At 47.5% G+C, this 22,683-nt stretch overlaps 1 protein-coding gene across 7 annotated transcripts in view; it reads right to left on the bottom strand.

The window, feature by feature from the left end:
- AUTS2 (activator of transcription and developmental regulator AUTS2) overlaps positions 1-22,683 on the bottom strand; it is a 1,103,469-nt gene that overhangs the window by 102,571 nt on the left and 978,215 nt on the right. The window lies entirely within an intron of this gene.

The following is a 22,683-nucleotide window of genomic DNA, read 5'->3' as shown; positions in this document are numbered from 1 at the left end:
GCTGGCCCCTCTCAGGATTTGTGTGATGAAGATTATGCTTAAAAATATCAATGTAGTTAAAAAGCATTACATCAACGCCAAAAGGGGTTTTGGAGTGTATTTACATGTATATCAATGGATATACACTTAGTATATGTTTAAATGTCTAAACATTGGATGTTACCATTCAAAAAGATGTTTCCAGAACTTGAGAGAAGGTTATTTTATAATAGAACAATTACAATTAAAAATAATTAGAACAGAGGCACCTGGGTGGCTTAGTTGGTTAAGTGTCCGACTCTTGATCTCAGCTCAGGCCCTGATCTCAGGGTCGTGAGTTCAAGCCCCATGTTGGGAAGCCTACTTAAAAACAACAACAACAACAACAAAACACTAAAGTATAAAGAACGAGACTGGCCAACTGCAGAAGTAGCCCAAGAAACTGCCTGTAAATTCATGGCTGAAGAGATCTAGGGTGACCCCAATTCAACCCAAGTGACCTTAATGTAATCTCGGGGAATCAGGATCCCAATGTGATTAGAAGAAAGCTTAAGTTGAATCATATCATTCTCTTATCTGTCTATGCACCCACCTTTCTATATGATCTTCTATCTGTGTTCCTTCCTTCCATCCATCCATCCATCCATCCATCATCTCCTCCATGTCTAACATGTGATAAACACAAACTACTTCGCACCAGTGTGCACAGGTAAGACATGGACTCTGCTCTCAGCCCACTGTCCAGCACTGGGAAGCAGTATAATCAGAAAGTAGAATTAAGTGCTGTAAGTATAGTAATAGAAGTCACTGCACGGTATTGGGGGTTCACACAGGGTGAAAGGGGCAACTCTGCCTGCACCTCTTGTTCTCACAGTCCCTGCTCGCCAAGTGACCTTCCGATTATAATTTGGTTTCCTCGGGGATTGTCCTTCGGGAGAAGAGGTGCCAACTGGGGCACATAAGTCATTCTGCCTGGGGTTGGTGGTGATACTGCTCTTTGTAAACAGAAAGATTTGTGTTATAATTTAGTGGGTTTCCCTGGAGTCCGATTAGCATGATCACCTCTGAGTTTCTAGACTGGGCTGACCCAATCATGCAGCTGCCCTTCCGTGAGGCAGGTGGTTCTATAACCACCACAGGAGGGGGATTTGGGCTGGTACGGGAGCTTCCTGTCCTTCTGCTTTCAAAAATCACGTGTCCCACTCTTTTCAGTAAGTCAGTGACTGCTCTGTCTTCACTTCCCCTCAAGCTGCTCCACCAAAAGTATGACACTGGCTTTTAGCAAGCGTGAGGCCAATGGGTCTCTAGCCAAGGCTCTCCTAATGACCAAATCCAGGGGCCCCCCTTTCTGTCTCTCCTTCTGCACAACTTGCTGACTGCCATTCCCTTTTTCACTGGGCTTCCATGACGGCAAATGATTATTATCCTCTTGTTTCTTCAAGTGATGTTGCCTCCTCTTGCTTCTCTTTTCCTTTAATAGTGAGATTTTTCAAGGTTCCCCTTCAATGTCTAGAAAGAAGGAAGTAGGAGGCTCTTACAAATTCCCCAACTTCTTTCATAATTTCTGAGCAGATGGTGCCCAAGTCTCCAGCCCCACACTTCTCTTCCATTCCAGACCTGTATTTCCAACTCATTTGTTGGACGGTGGCACTTCAAAATCAATTTCCAGAAATGAACTCATAGGCATTTCCTCTTGATTGCCAATGGCCTGGCCAGGTCGGCCCCCCTTTCCCACCCTTAGTTCACCAAATCCTCTGGACACCTTCCTCCCTTCCACCCTTATGGTCCTGGCTTTCATGCAAGTCCTCGGCCGGTTGGGATAGTTGTGCTGATTGTCTCTTCCCGTCCTCGTGTTCCACTCTCTTTTCACCCTCGTAAAGGCTCCAAACAGGACAGGCCGGAGGATGGAGCTCTGTGCCAAACCATCAGATTCTTCCTTCCAGGTTGACAAATACTAAGGGACAGGTTAAATAGAGACTGGCTTTCCGATTTCACCTCTGCCCCACCAATCTTGTCCACAGATCTTGGACAAGGTATTCAACCCCTTTGAAAACAGCTCCCTCGTCAATCATAGTGGGTTGGTTACTTGCTACACCCTAGGCTGATAGGAGGAAACTGGGTAGACCCCATCCAGTGCAAAGGAGAGCCTTGACATCTGTGGCTATCTTGGCTGAAAGGAAGGGAAACCGGAAAAGAAGACAATTTGCTTTGCCTTGCTTGGCCTTCAGTGCCCAGCCCTGTATACCGTACATGGTAGGAACTCAAATATTTGTACTGCCTTTGAAATAAGGAACTCTCTTTTAGCACGTCCCAAGGAGAGGAAGATATCACTAAGGGCTAGGGCTATCCTTTCAAGGGATACTTTCTCTTTCTTCTAGCAGTTACCAGGATTGACAGTCTTTTCCTTCGACCATCAAATCTAAATCATTTTACCAGCCTGATGAATGGCTGCCCACTGCATACCCAGCCGGGGAGGAAGGAGACCCAGCGAGGCTAGAAGTCATCTCTGTGTGAGCCAGATTTTTTCTGTGATTCTCTCCTGAGGCCCCTTCAGGGCGGCTGCAATCATTCTGCAATCAGGGGCTGGGCACAAAACAACAAGGTCAAAATTTTTAAAATAGGATTGGGGTTGCACAGGTAGAGGAGGGACAGAAGTTAAAGGAAATGTGGCTGTTTATTCTCTTATCCTAAGGGCGATTCAATAACTGCCCCTGGAAATCTGAAAAGCTATAAAGGAAGTGCCCTCATTCATGGAGGTCACAGTGAAGCATGTATATGATAAGGAGGGACCCACTTCTCTCCTAGGTCACTTCTAGCTCTCGATCCCATGACACCTTGTCCGCCACGGGCTGTGTAGCCCAGAATCAAGTACTCTGGGTGGATGGGTCCAGAGGCTTCGCTCGGCTTTGCCGGTTTGACTCGACAGCAAGAATTTGCCGCAATTTCTTTTCCTCCCTCGGTAATGACGGTGACAAATCTTATTCTCGGTTAGCTTCGAATTTTCAGACTTCTTACTCAACACTTGCTGTTTTCTGACACATGCACACAAGGATCAGGGCTTATACGTGGATGGAACCAATTATAATTTGATTAAGACAGAGCAGAAAGAAAGGAAGTAATAACAATCGTCATTTCATTTATAAGCCTTCCTTCCCCCACCCAGGCTCTTGGTGTGCAAAAAAGGCAATTAAAACGGGGTTCAATTAAAAATACCGTAAAAAAGAAATCAAATAAAATATTAAAAAGCCAAGTGTCATTACTAAATAAGTGTTTGTGATAGGAGGTCCTCAGACAATAACGAAGAGCCTAGAGAGAGCAGGAAATCATCCGCCGGGCGGGAAGAACACACACTCGAGGCACACCTACGGTGAATGCCGCTCTTTTGTTGAGCACAAAACCTGTGTCTTATTGAAAAGTAAAAAAAAAAAAAAAAAAAATAAGGCTCCCCCCTTGTCCACTCTGCAAGTGTGCGACTTGTATTTCCTTTACATTTCCAATTCTTATGTGCCCTGAGCCCCCGCCTGCTTTCCCTCAAGAAGGCACATCTCCCCCCATCAACCCGCAGGAGGAGAGCGGGGTGTCTCTTTGAATCTGCTCACTGTGGTCACTCTTCTGCCCAGTACAGTGCCGACGCGTCCCCAGCGCCCTGCTACCAAAGAAGAATCAAGTCAGAAGCACATGGAAAATGCTGTATGTAATTACGGCCTCTTCACCCAACGACCTCAACACTCAAAGGAGGGACAAGGAATTGTCTGATTCTGATTGTAACTTTTACTGAGACTCTGAAAAGAAAAAAGATCATCTGCAGGCCAGTAGTAACACGGGACAAGGTGGAGGGATTTAGGAGACTGGGGTTTTAGTCCTAGTGGACCTTGGGCAAGTGACGTTCACATTTCTCTGAGCCTCCGCTCTGTCATTTACAAACTGAGGGGGTGGGGCTTGCTACCATGAACTCCCTTTCAGCTCGAGAATCCTCTGTTCCTGTGTCTCTGTAAACACGGCATACAGGTATCTTCGATGTTTACCTCTGAAGGGTAGATGAGAGCCAGAGAAACAAGATCCTTAGAAGTACAGAATCTGAATAACCAGAAGGGATGTAATTAAAATCAGGGTTCTGTTCCCACAAACATACCCAAGGATCTTCCCATAAAAACACTGTGGTAATTAACAAACCTGGAAACCACACGCTGCCACCCTCCAGGCCCTGCCAGGCTTCCATGTGAGCCTGACTCAGAATCCAGGCTCATGTCCTCACCCCTCAGACAGCAGGCCTCGCTCCTGATTGCTGCTCGGGTGTGTTTTAGCCCATGGCTCTTGGGGAGAGAGACGCATTTTCAAGTCATGTAGGGGCATGAATACATTTCTGGAATTTTAAAAATCATTAGAACAATGAAAAGAAAATATAAGGGGCCTGCTGGTATCAGCCTATTCCCACATCTGTCTTAAAGCCTCTTCTTTTCTCTCTTTGCCTCCAAGAGATAGCCACAGAGCACGTGCCAAATTGGTTCCTTGGGAACCTGGCTCTGGGAGGAGCCCTCCTGTCTCCTGAGCTGCTATCCACCCCCCCTCCAGTCCCCCAGGGACATGTGCTTTGCTGCCCAAATCCTCCAAGGCTGAGGCATCCCATGGGCTGAGCCAGCCCTTGGCACTGTTCAGACAAGGGTGAAATCTATTTTCAGAATTCTCCTCCACTTTTAACACCCTTATGTCATGCGTTCACCCAGACTGGCCTTGCAGCCCAGATATTATATTTGTCCTGTCAACTGGCTAACCCGATAAACTTCATAGCGCCTCAGCCAAGGAATCCGAGGCCACTCGGGGACAGCCAGGGAGGTCTGCTTTAGCCGACACGCTCGTCAGGATCTCTAGATCACGCCAAGGAAAGAGGTTCTCAATCACATTGCAAATGAGGCCCAGCAGGAGAAGCATGAGACAGATAATGAGTTCTCAGGTGTTTCTAGAGTAAATTCACTGAGGGCAAGAACCATGTTTGGTGATTTCTGTCATCTCCGTGGGGTTCCCACAGGGGCCTGGCACTCTTGGAGGGTCCTCTGCATCTGCTGATCCGAATTCAACAGCTAAACACTGATTTCAGAGTCTCCGTACAACCTCCGTCCTCCAAGGGTGGTCCGGGGCTATTACCACCTCGGAGTGCGTTAAAAATGCAGGATCTCAGGCCTCACTCCGGACCTGCTCTGGCATCGTCTGCATTTTAGTGAGACCCTCCAGTGACTGCAGTGTGCCCGGAAGTTTGAGAACTGCTACCCAGCATACTGAGAGGGGGGTAGAGGTGAGTGCGTGTCAAACCAACCACAGCAGCACATTCAGAACTAACTGAAACAGGAACAAAGGCAGATCGGCTCTGGACCGCATTCAGATGTATAAATTTGATTGCGCTCAATACAAAAGCCCCAATTTAAGCAGGAGCCCAAAGGTGTCGCGAACAGGTGTCCTCGTTTACCAACTCAGCCATCTGTGCTAAGTCAGCAGAATTTAACTTCCAATCGGAAAACTGGATTCCAGTCTTCCCAAAGTTTTGAAGCGGCCTCCGCAACAAGCCAAGGAGCTCTTTCCATGTCCCTTGGTGACCTGCCAGCTAATCGATTTTAGATGCCAGTGTGTGCCTAGTGGAAGCCCGGTTGGACTTTCTGCCCAGTATTTACTAGTGAAAGGCTCAAAAAGGAAAAAGAAACATCAAGGTGATTTCTTTGGGGGCCTCGTGCCAATCTTCCAAAGGGAAGTGTGAGGCTTTCAAACCAGCCCAGTGAGAGATTCTTTCCACTGGTTTTGCTTTTTAGGCTGGATTAATAAATCCCGACTTCTTTCTCAGCTCAGGTATATTTTTCATTCACTGATGATGGTAGAAAGCCTCCTGCTCACATCTGTATTATAATAAATGCATTATAAATGAGTAAGTAGGAAACAGTAAGGAAATGATGTTTTACTTTTAAATGCTAATTACGAAGCCCTGGTGCAGTTAATGTGCGGGGTGTTCTGTCAATTTTTAATGTTTATGCCAAGTGTAGTCTTCAATTTAACATGAGCTTTTAATCCTTTGAGTACTAAATTGCCTTTTAATGCTTGCAGAACAACATTGTGTTTGCACAAAGTCAGGTCTGAAAAATGTATTTAGTACAAGGTGTGTTGTGGGAAGGCAGAGACGGGGGGAGGGGACTTTTTTTTTTTTTCCGCTGGAACACAGCAAAAGCAAGTAGCTCCCCCTTCCCTTCAAGAGCATCATTTCCTATTCCTTCTGAGGTTGCTGGGAGTGTTGCTGTCCTGTTGCTGATTTAACCTTCTGGTGAGAGCTTCCAAGTCCCAGGAACACAATCAGCCCCAGGGTACACCTTGTACCATCAAAAAGACCACAGCAAGAGAGCCGCAGAGCAGTTGAATGGTGTGTTCTGACCACCCTCCCGGATACCCCAAGCTGGACGAGAAAAGTGCTCTAGGTATCCTTGGGGGTGCGGAGAAATCTTTCACAGCCATACACGTATTTTAAAAAAGCGTAACAAGAAAACCTGTACATTTCCTATAAATAAAAAGACTGGTGATTTTAAGATAGGAAGAGGGGCAGAAGAAATCACAGAAAAGGCAGGTAATGGGCCACCGCCAGGGGGTCGGCCAACCTGTGGGCTTCCTCCAGTCGGGGGCGGGGGGGACCCACACCCAACCTCTGTCCTGGGAGCTCAGTCCTACCTTCCGGAACATACTTCTCCTCCATTCCCAACACATCAGGCTGAACTCCTCACTGCCTGTCAAACACATTTAGTGCTTCTGAGCTCTGCATAAAAACAGCGCTGTTTATGGATCACTGAGTCTGGTGCCGTGTTCCTTGCTGAGCACTTTACGTATATTCACTCATTTAAGCCTGTCAATAAACTCTAACACCACTATTATTATCCCCATTTTGCAGATGAAGAAACTGGTGCACAGGGAAGCTGAAACACTGCCTAAGCTCCCTGAGCCAGCAAGAGAGAAGCGGATCTAGGATTCGCACCCGGGTCCAGGGTCCCAGGCTCATCACCAGCTCACAATGCCGGCTCCCCAGTCTCTTCTGAGCACCTTCTGCCAACCAGGGCATCCCCCACCCGTCAGCAGCTCCTTCTCAGGGGCCACCTGCCTTCTGGAGAGTTCCACTGGACGATGACCCTCTCCTCTGGCAGCCACCCCATCTGTGACCTGTGACCCAGCCGACTCCAAGGAACCCCAACAAGCCTGGGTCAGAGGTGGGAAAAACGGAGCCCTCGAGCCTCGGGGACAAAAGCCTCATCAGAAACCCAGTTTAGTGTGAGTCCGAATCCACTGGAATTGCTATTTTGAAGGACAAAAGTGGCTGAATATCAGTGTATCCTTGGCTGGGCCTCAGCGTGGGGTCAGGTCGAGCAGCAGCATCTGGGTCATCCCCATGCCACCCAGCCGACCGCCTCCCGGCCACCGGGTGCAAAATGCTCCGGGACACCAAGGTGTGTCCCTCACTCCCTATACTGGAAACCACTGCTCCCGGAAGAAAGCCTTTGTTTCTCAGTGTTTCCCTTTGGTGATTAGGCATTCAGGAAGAACAATGGCCGCAAATACACACTTCGTAAACTGCCTAATGATTAAATAATATATTACTAAAATTTGAATATAAAAAGGCCATCTTTACAAGTGAAAGCTAATGGGCGGGCCCACAAACTTGGGCACAGCTGCTCAGGCTGTGAGGGAGCTAAACTGGGAGAGGAGTGAGGTTTCCTCACTGTGTCAGCTCCGCAACAACACAAAATAGCCCGTGAAACCTCACAGCTGTCAGCTCGTCCAGGGCTGGGGCAGCATGAACAGCCACCTTAAATACAGGTTCTCATGAATCTATTTATTACTCGGTCTGCCACATAACCATTTGATGCCAAACTGTGGGTGAGCTTTACAGATGCAAGTACGGATGACGGAAGGGACAAGGCAGGTCTGGAATTAGGAAAAGACAACAAGCACCAAGAGGCCTTCATCGTCTTATAAATGCAAGAGCGATTTTTCAGATCTAGTCTACTGCAAGGACCAAACGTATCAGTCGGGACAATGTCATTCTGTCCATCTTGCTTTAGCTGGCTTCTCTCTGTCCACTTACTTTCAACCCAACAATTCCGTTTCTGCCTTAGTGCCATCAAAAAACAAACAAAACCCAAAAACGATGGCCTGATTATTTGGGTTCCAGTCCACACCCCACAGTTGGCAATGCGACTTAAGCCAAGACCATGTCTCTACTGGGAAAATGATCAAACTTGCTCTGAGATGTGGCACTGAATAATTAATTACCCACTAAGTAGACACCAAACTCATGATCCTTTTTTTTTGTTTTTTTAAAGATTTTATTCGTTTTTAGAGAGACAGAGGGAGAGATAGTATGAGCGAGCCGGGAGGGGCAGAGGGAGAGGGAGGAAGAATCTGAAGCAGACTCCCCATTGAGTGCAGAGCCCAACTTGGGGCTCGATCCCACAACTGCGAGATCATGACCTGAGCTGAAACTAAGAGTTGGACGCTGAACCAACTGAGCCACCCAGGTGCCCCCCTCCTTGTTTAAGATTTTATTTATTCATTTTTTTTTTTTTTTTTTTTTCTTAAGATTTTATTTATTTATTTGAGAGAGAGAGCACATGAGAGGGGGGAGGGTCAGAGGGAGGAGCAGACTCCCTGCAGAGCAGGGAGCCCGATGTGGGACTCGATCCCGGGACTCCAGGATCATGACCTGAGCCGAAGGCAGTCGCTTAACCAACTGAGCCACCCAGGCGCCCTATTTATTCATTTTTAGACAGAGAGACAAACTTATGAGCACAATGTTGTCACAAGTAAGCAACTGCCCAGCAAAGGAATCCATCTCCTGGCCACTCCCATGCCCTCTGCAGCTAGTTAAGGCTACATGACCAGCTCTTGGCAATGACCCATAAGCAGAGGAGGTAAGTGTCACTTCTGGTCTCCTTCCCCTGGGCTGGGTAGATGGAGAAGAGTAGGAGGCTTAGGGCAGGTCAAAGCCACAAGATCAAACGAGCTGGGTCCCCGAATCACTGCTTGGTATACCAGAGATTCACGTGCCAACCAGGAATACCCATGTCAAGACGGATGGATGAGAGACAAACATCTATTACTTTTATGCCTCTATTCATTTCAGGTTCCCCTTGCAATAGGTGCTGCCTTTACTCTAATGGATATGTAGAACCTCCAGTTACTCTGAAAGAAGCTCTTTATTATTCCATAGAACTCACCATCTTCTATCCGCAAAATGGGGATATGTGTCTGAAAATGACTACAGATGTCCAGATGAAAAGTAGCAGAGACTAGCAAGCAGTAACAGCAAAAGACCCCAGCTACCCTACCTTCCGTAACTTGGCTCAAGAATCAAGCTTTAGGGGAAAACTGCTATCAGTGACATCAGTTGACTTTCTGCAAAATCAACTGAAAAAGTTGAGAGGCCCAAGCTGAGTCCTGGCCCACTGTGCCCTCTGACTGCTAAATCCCTACACCGTCATCGACAAGGCAAGGGGAGAGGAGAGGTGGAAGAGAGGACAGAACTTACTTACACCAACCTTGTAACAAGGTACAGCCCAGAAAGATTCCTTTAAACCCTGCCTACCCTCCATCATGGAACCTTCCCCCAGGAAAAGGTTGGTGGAAAACGACATTATTATTTCCTCATTTGGGAGAAATTGCTGCAGGCTTAGGCATGTAGGCAACAGTACCAGAAGAGTGATTTATGGAGTCCTGGTTCTCCCTTCCTGGCCTCGAGATGTGGTTGGTTATAACTCTGCTTTAACATGGGGGCTCACAGCATCCTAATGAGCTGCCGCCCACACGCTCTCTGACCGGCTGGGTTTGGAAGTGAGGGTGGTTTCCTAGGTAGTTATTAGGATTTCCCTTTCCTTCCTGCGAGACTTTTCTGCTCTCCAGGACCCATGTCCATGGCCTGGCTCGGGGAAAAGGTGGGCCTGGGGTGCCTGATGAAGATCAAGGGTATCTTAGAGTCTACCCACTGTTCTGAGGAGGCCCCGAGCCCCAGCCCCAGCTGCCCAAGCAACACCAGCCGTGTGCGATGAACAGAAAGCATTCCGCTGTGGGCTGGGAGAGTCACATGGCCCTCCCCACTCGGAGCCAACTTCCAAAGGGACAGCTGTGTCAGCAGAGCATGGGGGCATGTGGGAAGGGCCAGCAGCCCCCACCGGCCCCCGTCTCCCCACTGTCTGCTCTCACTTGCAGTCTGGCTCCCCAGGCAAGGGCTCCGTGGAACTACAAGAAAGGGTTCCCAATCTTTTCCAGGAAGCGAAGGTGTTATTCGGCAGAGATGGGTCCAGCTTTCAGGGTGGCTGTTAGCATTCCAAGTTTTATTTATGGCAGAAAAATGTCAAAGGCCAGTATCTGAGAGCCATTCATGGCTCGGTCCATGCCTCGGCCCCGTAGCGAAGGGCCTGCCGGGGCCTCGGAGCCCGGTGCGCCTGCCCAGCCTGGGTGATCGAACTGCTCTACGTCAGCATTTATCCAACAGCTGATGTATAGAGAGCAGAGGCTCACTGGATTCTCACCAAAGTGGAGACATCATCACCCCCGTTTTACGGATGAAGTTAAGGACGTTGCCCGAGGTCGCAAAGCTCTCGGCGGTGCCACTACAGCTCGAAGCAAGGTCCGAGCCCGTCCCCAAATGCGCGCACATGCCATACCTCCTCCCCCTGCTGCCCTCCTTCCACCCCAAGTGCCGGCAAAGGAAACTCTGCCCTAGTCACTCCCCAAGTCCTCCAGGGCCTTCTTCAGCCCTTTCAACCTTCCCTGATGCATTCGCCAAGGCAATGCCCTCCCTCGTCCCTGCAACCTAACTCCACCTGGTGGAGCCCACCCACAGGGCAGAGTTCATCTGAGCGTACCCTCCTGCCACAGGGGGCTGCAGGCACCATCAGGCAGAGCCTGTGGGTCTCTCCTGGTACACCCTACATTCTGCCTGCGACTTCCCTCACTCCCGCCCTTGTCTGAGGTGCCCTGTCAAATTAGGGGGTGGCACTGCCAGAGTGCCGGCTGACCTGGCTTCGAATTCCGGCTGTGAGCAAGAACAGAGTCCACTCTTGGTACCTACATTGTCATCGGGGAGAATGAGAAATCAAAGTCAATAAGGAGGGGTGCCTGGGTGGCTCAGCTGGTTAAGTGTCTGACTCGATTTAGACTCAGGTCATGGAGTCCGGGTCGTGAGAGCAAGTCCCGTGTCGGGTTCCATGCCAGGCGTGGAGCCTGCTTGGGATTCTCTCCCTCTCCCTCCCCCCCGGTTCATAAGCACATGTGCACACTCTCTCTCTCTCTCTCAAAAATAAATAATAAATAATGAAGAAGTAAATAAGCAGGGTAACTGCAGACTCGACAGGTGTCAGGACAGCCAAACTGACCAGGGGATGCCCGAGAAGGTCCAGAAGGCTCCCTCTGCAGAAGGCTGAGAATGGCCAGGTCGCCACACGTGGGGAGAACGAGCCCCAGGGGCAGCTCTGTAGGCAGAGGATGTGGCCGAGGGCAAGGCCCCAAGTGAGGAGGGAAGGAGCGGAGCCTACAGTGGGAACAGGAGGGAGAGGGGTGCGGTGGGGGGATTGAAATGGGGAGGGACGGGGGGAGGGGTTGCAGAGGCAAGAGCAGGGGCCTCGTGGGCAGAGTCTGGATTTTATTCAAGGTCACTGGGAAGCCTCTGGACATTTCAAGCAGGAGGATGCCATGACCCGATTTCTCTTTCGCATTTGAGATCACGCTGGGTGCTGTGTGGAGAAGGTGTGGGACAAGACAGGAAGCAGAGCGTTATGGGGATTGGTGATTTCACGATGCGATGTCAGTCCTTGGCACGCTGTAGGCCTTCGACCTGCACGGTGGGTCCTTCAGGGAGGGAGAATAACGCAGGCTGGGAGGAAAGACTTCTCCACTTCCCTGCTGTGTAGCCTAGTGGGGCCACCAGCAAATTATAACACAGCAAAGCCCCGGCTCCCTCTAATGTCAAACAGAGTTGAAAACCTGATACCTACTTCACCGAGTGAGGATATAATGAGAGGATGCACATAACGCATTTGGCCTGGGGCCCGTCCCATGCGGCATGGCCCTGTGGGAGGCTGTCCACCTCAGCAGAAGACACGGTAGGAGCTATGGGGTAGGAGACAAGGGAAGGGGCGACGCTTTCTCCTCTTTGGCCCCACTATGATTTAAACAGCCTTCGAACGGCACAAGGGTTTCACACATATGTGCTGTGTCGGGGTTCAAGCAGTCACTCGATTGCTTCCTCATCTCTCTGAATCTCTGCTCGCTCAGAACCTGCACGGAGCTAGGGGTCCGGATTCAGCACACACCTGCTGTCCCTCCCCGGGCCGTATGTGTTTTCGCGGCGCTCGCCACTGTTGGACATGACAGTAGGTCTTGGGAAGTTTCTCTGTGTTTCCACTGTCTTCTCAACGGGGGGTGGCGGGGGCAGGGGGACACGACGGACTCTGGTTTCCCCCCTCCCCCCCGGCTGAAGCCCAGTTCTTGTGACAGTGCCCGGCCTATAGTAGCCTCCCAATGAATATAAAGGGATTGAATCCTCACAATAACCCCTAGGAGGTAGGCGTTATAAGCACCATCGTTATTCCACGATCTTACAGACCACAAGGCTGGCTCAGCGAGCATGCCCAAGGTCACCAACCCTGCTTGTGGCTGGAAACGATGAGGGTATAGGGCATTAGCTGTCAACCTGAGCTGCACATAGAATCACCTCGCTGGGGGTGGGAAGTTAAAAGTCTTAATGCCCAGGCCACACCCAGACTGGGGAAATCAGAATGTGAGTAGGAACCAGGAGGCAGGACTTTGGAAACCTCCCATTCATTGTGCAAAGCAGGTGGAGAGTCACCTGTCTCGACAGGGACATCCAGCAAGTGCTCAGGACTTGGAGGAGAGCACACTGGTTGCCGCTGGGATGGCCAGGGAGCAAAAATTTCAAGAGAGTCACTGCCAAAGCTGACCGTGACCCTTCCTCAGGTCCGTGACGACCTCCCACTGCTAATCCTCAGAGCTCAGGTAAGCCTCACGGCAAGGCTGCTGGTCTCCTCTGAAAACACGGGGCTGCCAAGCTGCCCTAAGAAGCTTTCCGCACGTATCACACCCCTCCAACAACCCGTGCGGCCCACCAGGGAGGGGGCTGGAAAACCCGTTTAGATTCGCAAAGAAGCTGGTATTAAAAGCACTGAGAGCTCGGTGGCTCAGGCGGCCATGCATGTTAGGGCCTGTGAATAATAAAAGGGGAGCTTGTAATTCTACTAAAAAATGAAATTTCCCCATTTCTGCAGAATAAACAAAAACAAAATAATACATTAGCTCTGCAGTATGTCTGTGCTTCGGGGCCTCGGATTGTCATTAAAGTTGGATTTTATCCATGACAGATTTCTCCACTTCCCTTGCACCCCAAATAAGAAAACACACGGTCTTACGATGAATTCCCTTTTCTTTCTATTTTCTATCTGCATGTGGTTTATCTGTACTAAACTGTAGAGGAAGTTGCCCAGACACTGGGCTCCTGTTTGCAATTCTTTGCTTTTCAGCCTCAAAGCGCCTCCCTGGGTGTTCTTAAGAATCCTATGGGATAATGTTGAAATAAGCATCCCTCATAACATAGGGAAGATAAAAAGAAGCCCTCCCTACCCCGTGCCCCCAGTACCCTTGGTTGTGCAAGGGAACTCAGAGTTAGAGGGGGGCTGCCGCCCTGGGTTCACAGTAATCAGCCTTCACGAGGGGCCAGATTCAGCAGAGACATGGATGGAAGGCTCTGGGAGGTGACAGCAGTGCTCCAAAGCCCTTACTGGAGAGCCCGGAACCCGCCTCCTCTGTGCACCATCACCTGTGCAAGGGTGGGTGCTGGCGAGAGGGGGAAGGAGGGAGCTCTCGGCACTCCCAGCGCCCCAGACCCATCTTCAGGGGCTCCACAGTCAGGACAATCATCCTCGGGGCAGAGGCTGAGACAGGCCAGTCCAGTACCTGCCACCCAATTTTCAAGAGGAGCTCTGCCATGTCCACGGGAGGTACCAACCAGACTTGGGGTTCAACGGTCCTGGACCACCAGGGGACCAAGAGAGTGAGGCAAATGGAAGACTCTCACTACAACCACTTCGCGTCTGCTTTAGCGAAAGCTGGTATCTAAGGAAGCATGGACTTCGTGGTCTTCCTGGCCTCTCATCCCCTTGTGGGCAGGGAAAGTGCAGGACCTCAGATACACCAGTGCTAAGGGGGGGAAAAGAAAACCAGAAAGGACTGGGTGTGCCATGCATTGGAAAATGAGTCCCTGGCAAAATCTGGGGGGCTCTACAGAAATAGTCCTCCAAGGGCCTCAAGGTGGTCAAGTTTTCCAGGTCCTTCCCGCTGTCCCTGGAAACCCGAGGTGGCTTGCTCGCACATGGTCAAGTACGACCGCGGTGACTGAGATGACCCCAGGGCGGCATCCCCTGCACAGTGGGGATGGAAAAAAGCCCCGACACAGCGAGGGGAAAAAACAGCAACCACTTAGACACTGGTAATAATCTGGAGACAGCTCCACAAGTGGCCCAGGCTGACAGAACAACTCACATCTAGCTTTGATGTCTTGATAGGTTTTTAACAAATTCGCCTTCAGTTATCCAGCTGCTTAGCTAATCAGATATTATTCCCTCCTTTGTGCTTCCTCGCCCCGCTCCCTCTGTTTATCAGGCCTGCCTTGCTGTAAAAAGAGCCCCATAATGATCCTGATCTAAATATTTCACTTCTAATACAAAGGTCTGTGTTTTGCATGCCAGAGAGACTCCACAACTCAGTCTGCTAAGGAGCTCCCCTGCCTCTTTGGAAAAAAGCAGTGGATTCTAGCTGTTTGCCATGTCAGTGGGATCTTCTTGTCTAATGTGTCCTTGCACGCAGCGCCGGGGAGGCGGGCAGCGAGGCTGTGGGTTAACGTCAGCCCACACACGCCGAGGACATCTGCAACGAATGCCGACTGGCAACCACATCTTGCTCATCCTTGGGCTTTGTCCTGATGTTAGAAAACCAGAAGGGACATTTGGGCAAACCACAGAATGCCACCAGAAAGCCACAGAGAAACCATCAGAGGGGATGAGCAAAGCACCTGAGGAGTCTTACAGAAGAGTCAATGGCAGAACTTGGCATTTGTCCTCGTCCCTAAGAACGTTCCTGGGATCTTTCTGGGATTTTGAATACGGATATGACAGTCCCAGCATGAACCATACACCTGCTTCTAGGATGTGTGTGAAATCTGGGTCTTGAAACTCAGCACATGGTGGGGGATGCTTGTCAACTGTGGCATCTCCCTATGGTGTAGGTTCAAGGTCGATTATAACTTGTTTCAATGCAAGAACAAAGCAGGTCATGGGCAGGAAGGCACGGGCCAAATACCCGCAGAGAAGTAAGGACCTTCACTGATGAGTCCAACAGATCTGTGACATTGGGTTGCCTACCGATTAGGATATCCAAACATGGATACATCCAAACATGATCAAAGCCATCTGACAACTTCCTGTAACACTGAGAGTGAATCCCAACCTCCTTACTATGGTCCATCAGGCCCTATGGGGTCTACCCTCGGCTACCTCTACAACTTTGCCTCTGACCATGCTCCCACCACAGCATCTGCCTCTCTGCATAGATCCATAGATCTTGGACACACCAAATGCATTTGTACTTCAGGGCCTTTTCACTTGCTCTTCCCTCTGCCTAGGACATTTCTCACTCTAGATCTTCCTATGGCTCACTCGTCCACATCCTTCCGCTGCTCAGCTGGCACTCTTGGGAGAATCCTTCCTTGACCCTTCAAAGAGCAAACCCTCCTGCCTCTGCCACCATATTTCTCTCCTCTATGTCCTCAGTATCTACAAAAGTGACCGATACATACTGAGTATTTAATAAGTATCTGTTGAATGAATGAATGAGTGAATGAATAGAGAAACAGAAATTTCAGGTATCTTTCACAAAGGATACCAATAATAGCTTCCTAATGGAATGGTTTCCTAATGGTAATTCAGGCCACATTTTTTTGCTGCTTTTCCACACTTTCTGCAAGCTCTCATAGTAGTCCCCTATTACCTATCCTCCCTCTCTTCCATGGTACTAGAATTTTAATCCCATGTAGTAGTCCAAAATACAAACACATTTCCCAGTCTTCCTTGAAGCTAGGAGAGGCCCCATGGTAGAATCCTGGCAGCTCCTAGGAACCTGACTCTTGATCCTTGCCCCTAGCCCTCTTCCTCCTTTGTCCATCCCCCCTTCACCTGTCCTGCTGCTTGGAAGGTCGATGTCTGGCTGAAGGTCCATGAGAAGAGGGTCATGTGGAGCATAAAGCTGAAAGAAGACTGGGTCGCAGAGGGCTCAGAGGAAAAGGGTTCTGCACTGCTTACTTCCAGACTTTTCCATATGAAAGAAACTTCTTTTTCAAGCCACTGTTATTTTAAGGTCTTGGTCACTTATGGCTGAACCTATGATAGCCGTTTGCTTGCATTTCCTATTTCTTAGTGGAAACTACACCAAGGAGAGAAAGGAAATTTCGGAAGAAGTTTGGGCAGAGTAGCAGAGGTTGAAATGAGCAGATAGCATGGCTGGGCCATCCGTAGACATGAATGGCCTTCTTTAATCCTACTGTACATGGCCATGAAATTTCTAGGGTAGAAAGAGGAAAGGGCCTCAGAAGTGGACTCAGAAGGGCCAGCTCCAGCACCAACTACATGAAGACTGCTAGGACCCGCCCAAGTCACCTTAGTTTTTACAGCCTTCTCTCTTCATCTGTAAAATGGGGATAATAGTTATGGAAAGTATTTAAAAAATAGGTATGAAAGAGCTTTGCAAACTATCAATCTCTCTAAAACTACAGAGTATTTAAGAGTTTTATTGGGCCTCTCACAGATGAAATGGATTCTTATAGTTCTTAAACAGTTTGTTACCATCTTATATGTGTAATCTCCAAAAAACCAAGAGCCAGTAGTTTAGGTCACAGAATTAAATCACATTTTAAGCTATGCCATGAAATTAAGATTGGCAGAGGAGAACCCCTTCAACTTATTTGAATTTTCAAATTCTTATGTATTACTTAAAATAGTCTACTAAAGTAATACCAAGTCATGTATCTTGTGCTACCATGAGAAAAAATGCAGGCATTCTACGATTTGTAGTATGAAAAATGAAATTACTTTTTAAAATGCATCAAGGGTCCCAAAGTGGCTTATCTATACCCCAGAAGGGTGAGATCAAGGTGCAGAGGACCAAAAAGAGTCAGCCAGATGGATAAGATATAGTATCCAGAAGGCTCAGCGAGCTCAGATCCTAGTAGGCATCCGGAAGTCCTGCCGGGTAGAAAAAGCACTGATGGGGAATCCAGATGTCTGCTAATGATCAAGAAAGATTGTTGGCGATAATTCCAGAGAACTATCCATAGACAGTAGACTCTTGGCCAGGCTTTAATTTGTGGGTCAAAGCAAAAGGTGCTCTAGCCACCAGCTGGGGGGTTAGGTCAGGTGCAGCAGATGCAGTCGGCTGCTTACCCGATAGCCATTCCCCTTTCTTCTCTGTCAACAGAACCCTAATTATGGTACGTGTCCAGCCCCAGGGGAGACATGGTCAATGCCATGACTTGGTCCAAGCCAGTCATGGCCATCTCATTCCCCTGTGCTAGAAGGCAAGTGATGCTCTTCTAGCCAGTAAACGCCAAAAGGAGACCACCGGAGGCTTCTGGGAACCTTCTCCCCGCTGAAGTGGAAAGCATAAGGAAGAGCCCCTGTTTTCATCCCCGCCTCCTTCCTTCCTGCGTGGCATGGGGCCACGTGAGGAGGTGACATTCCGCTTGGAGTTTCTGCAGCCATCTTGCTTCTATGAAGGAAGTCACTCCCAAAATATCAAGATGGCAGGGTGGGAAGACTGGAAGAGCCCACATCCTCCATGACAACACTGAGCCTCAATGACAGCTTGTAATGGGAGATTGGGCTCTCTTTTTTTAAAGCCACATTTAGTTGGGTTTTCTGTAACGTGCTGATGTGACAGGGCTCCAGTCCTAGTCGGTTCAAGGGGCCAACTGAGATGCCAGTTGCTCAACCTGTGTCAGCATGAAAGGGGACAGCTGTGACATGAGAACACGTTGGGCACTAGCTCCTTTGTTGGGTCTCCTCGACTCGGGTCTGAATGACCACACAGAGACTTGGCATGTGACTCAGAAGAGCCTCCAGAGCAGGGCATGGTCCTAGCCAGGGACGGGAGGGTCATATCCACAGCGCTCCGGGGCAACACCCTTCCTGTCCCAGGGAGCACTGGAGAGGGCTGTCACAGATCCTGGCTGGGAGATGGCAGAAAAGCCAAGGAAGTGGGCAGAGGCCCGACTTACCAGCACCGCCCAAATCATCTGACGGCGTGGGATGTCCCCAGTGCCTAGCACACTGCTGTTGTGACAGTTTTCCACCACAGACTATGATAGAATCATTTTGAATTTGAGTTCTAAGACATCCATCGTGGGTGTCCAAACTCCAGGGACTAATTATTTCAAGTGAACTTGCAGTGTACTTGGGCCCCTGTTTTAAGAGTTTATTTCACATGGTTGCATTTATTGGCCTTTTGACTGTCAAGGAGAAAGGCTATTACTCCATGCAGTACTTTAAAAAGAGAAGTGACGATTTTTCAAGTAATTATCAGCAAAAATGCCAAACAGGAAGGTAGAGTCTGAATATCCCACCGAGAGAAACTACCAAGACAGAAAATAATGCGCCAGGGATAATACCATGAAAGCAAACTTGTTGGCAGATGAAGTACTTTATCATGCCAGACTCACCTTCCTCTAATGGACTGGCCTCGGCGGCTGTATTTAAACCATGAACAGAATTTAGTCTTATTTCTTATGCTGAGAAAGTCTAGAGACCATTAACCCTGAAATATATAATACCATATATTCTTACAAATAAGTAAGCAAGTTCCCCATCTCAGAGTTTTCCTTGCTTTGCAGGCACTCTTTAGCCATCACCAAGGAAGGAGAATGAATGTGATTAATACAATTTTTATTTTTTATTTTTTATTTTTATTTTTTTTGATTAATACAATTTTTAAAAAGCAACTGGTACCATTTATACTCCTATGTGTGCTCTGTGGCTTTGAACACACCTGTGGGCCAAATCTTGCCCAACATCTGCTTTTGTAAATAAAGTTTTATTGGAACACAGTAAGGTCCAATAGTTTATATACTGTCTTTGGCTGCTTTTGTGCAACACCAGCAGAATTGGGTAGTTGTTCAAAGACTCCACGGACCTCACAGCCCCAAATATTTACTATCTAGCCCTTTACAGAAAATGTTTGCTGACCCTGGTTTAAAATAATGGTTATTCTTTTCCTAAATTGACAGATAATGTTCATTCTGACAATGCTCCCACATCTTGCAGAGTAGTAAAGCACTGCAGTAATTCCATAGTTCTCTAACCATTAACAATGATTTCTAGCTTATTATGGGTTGTGGCACAGAAAAGATAGGCTGTGGATTACATATAATTTCCTGGGTCCTGACTCTAATTCCACTCTTTCTCTTCAATTCAAGAAACACATCACAGTGCAAGGGAGAAAGTCATGTTGAAGTATTAACACTGAAGGATGTTATTATTATCATCATTAAAGGATATTACTGAAGGGAATCATTCTAATTTATAAAAAGAGTAAATAGTTCGCAAATGTCCAAGTCCTAACCATCACTGATAACCAATTACTATGACACGCTTACAATCGATGACAATGCCCCAGTGGGACCAACACCTTGGTAGAGAACCACTGGTCTAAATTAGTGATTTTAAAGAAACAAATCCAATCCATGATCTCAGGATTGATTTATTTATTCATCCTTTCACCATGTGAGTCTTTATTGAGGAAAAGCATTCTAGAACGCAAAGGTAACTGAAGATTCCAGACACAACCATTCTACTTCCTTGGCTCTCAAGCACGCCAATGGATTATTGCCAGTTTGGGGGAAATGAAGAGGAAGCAATATCAAGGAGAGCTTCCGGAAGTAGCATTTGAAATGCACCTTGAGAGAGGGGTAGGATTTGAACTGGCAATGGTGAGAGGGCACGTGGCAGGAGGGAAGTCTAGAGGGACCTGAAAATCATAGAGGTTAATATACTTCACCCAAGTTCACAGACTGACGTATTGGAAGTAGTATTAGAACCAGGTATCCAGTGGGAAGCATTTGCCAGAAGCCACTTGAAACATATTGAGTAGTTGGATTTCCAGAGAGGAAATATAAAAGCATGAGAGATGTTATTTTTAAATTTTTAAACATTTTATTTAGATAAGACAGGAAGGTTGTTATATAAACTATACTAAGAAAGAGTATCTACACTAGAAAAAGGAATCTGGATATCAGGCCAGACAGAGCCAACCAACCAGCAAAATACTCCACCACTGTCAAGAGTCAAGAAAGATCTACAGATCCGAGAGTAAACTAGAGACCATCAATACAAATACCACACCAATAAAACCATTCTTTAAATTCGGGGCTACTCTAGGTTTCTATAACTTGGCTAATTTTTGAGCTAGGCATATCTTGAGGATGTCTCTCTTGGTGTAGTCTTTCATATGAACTTGGGTACTTGATCTTTAGCAGAGTACCCTTGTATTCATTATATTCATTAACTCCTTGTGTTTAGATAATAACAATCCTTTTCCCTCTAGCTGCCAAGTAAATTCCATTTTAATATCTTAAGTGGTACAAATTGTTTAACTCTAAAAACAAAACCAAAAAACCAAAAAACCAGGGAGGGTGAAGGCAGGGTCTTGTGCTGTGGCTTAATTCCATGTAGCACAAAACACCTACTGCAGAGTAAAGACTTCTAGCTTTCGTCTCAAAGGGTAAGGCAGTGTGTTGGTTACTATTATCCTGAGTTGAATCCTACTTAGAGAAACACCAGGGGATAGGTTGAAGGCAGTCAGCCACCACTCAGTCAATCATAAATAAATGGGCATTGATAGTCTCCCCATATACACCCGATCACAGAAATAGACATGGGATCAGGGCAATGTGCAATTATGATGGCTTATGCGATGTATTCTATGATCCTAATAATCCGGCAACATCTTCACTGCTTACGAATACACATAAACATCCCTTACTTCCAAAATGGAAGAACAAAAGTATGAGGGAAAAGCCATATTCATCAATAGTGCTTATGTCCTCTGTGTGTACATACGTGTTCGTCAGTGTTTTTCTGGGATCCAGATGGCCAGACTAAGTTTCTAGGCACTTCTGAATTTAGTGAAAATTTTGCCTACCTTATCTCCCATGACATCTTGCTGTATTTAAATCCTCCCTTCAGCTAAATCAATATATAGAAGTCCCCTCACAAAGCCCTGAACTTTCCTATTTCATGAGTTTGCTTACATGAAGCCAAGCTGAGCATAAATGAGAATAAGTAGAGACTGTGAGCCATGCTCCCTGAGTCCAGCTTTACTACTTATTGACTGTATGACCTTAGTAAGTTAGTCAACTCTCCATCTCATTATCCTTATATATAAAGTTTATATACATATACACATACATATATATACATTTATTTAAGATTTCATTTATTTATTTTAGAGAGAGAGAATGCATTTGGGGAGAGAAGGGGAAGAAGAGGGAGAGAAAGAATCCCAAGCAGGCTCCCAACTCGGGGCTCCATCCCAAGACCCTGAGATCATGACCCGAGCTGAAACCAAGCTCAACTGATTGAGCCACCCAGGCACCCTAATTTTTTATTAATAAACTGCATCTTGAGGGTTTTTGGGAGGATGAAGTAAGTTACAACATGTAAAGAGCTTAGAACTTTGTCTTGGAAATAGTAAGTGCTCAATAAATGTTGAGCACTTACATTTACTTCCTGGTTACAGGAAATGTTAAATTTCCTCCTCCCTCCTCTCTGTTAACTGAACTCCTCTCCTCAGTCCTCAGCCCTGATTAGAACCCAGGTCACCTATCAATCAGCCAGCACTATTAATTTATGTGTAACTGTCACGGGTCCGGGACAAGTGTTCTCATCTAGACTGAAAACTTCCTAAGGACAAGGACTTCCAAGAGTATGTTTGCTCTGCATGTAGAATGAATCTGATAAAGCTGCTGTTTAATGGTCAGAGAAGCCAGACAGGGGCGTCTAGATGGGAATGTTAAAGAACATTCTTGGTAGCAATCGGCAAGGCCATTGTTAGTGGTAACGGTATCGATCGAAATGTGTAATTATTACGTGTTTGATGTGAAGCATTTGAAATGGAAAATCATGCCAGAAGGAACCCAGAGCGGGAATGACAGTAAGAAGAAAGAGGTTCTAGTCATAGGTCTGTTACTAATCACTTCACATTCTTTGAGGTTCATAGAAGTTCAATTCCTAATGTACAAAGCGATTGGTCAGAATCAACCACCCTTAAGGTCCCAGGCAGACCCTGGTGGTGGCCCCAGTCAAGTGCCTTTGAGTTCAATGAATCCCAATTTTGTTTGAGTACCGGATGGCAATGTGTAGCCTCCCCCCATTACAGGGGCAGAGACCGACCTTGGAAACCCCATTAGCCTTTGCCAGTGATCACTTTAGGAGCAGGGATTGGACCCAGTTCTAGTAGATGAGACCTGAGGGGAAGTATGCTGTGGAGCTTCTGCAAAATAATTTCTTTCTCATAAAAAGGTAGAGATATAGGAGGAAAACCCCCCTCCCCCCTGCTTCCTGTCTGTGAGTG

Source organism: Halichoerus grypus, chromosome 6 (assembly GCF_964656455.1).
Source record: "Halichoerus grypus chromosome 6, mHalGry1.hap1.1, whole genome shotgun sequence".
Classification (NCBI taxonomy): domain Eukaryota; kingdom Metazoa; phylum Chordata; class Mammalia; order Carnivora; family Phocidae; genus Halichoerus; species Halichoerus grypus.
The sequence above is the reverse complement of the archived record's forward strand: the minus strand, read 5'-3'. Positions and strand labels throughout refer to the sequence as shown.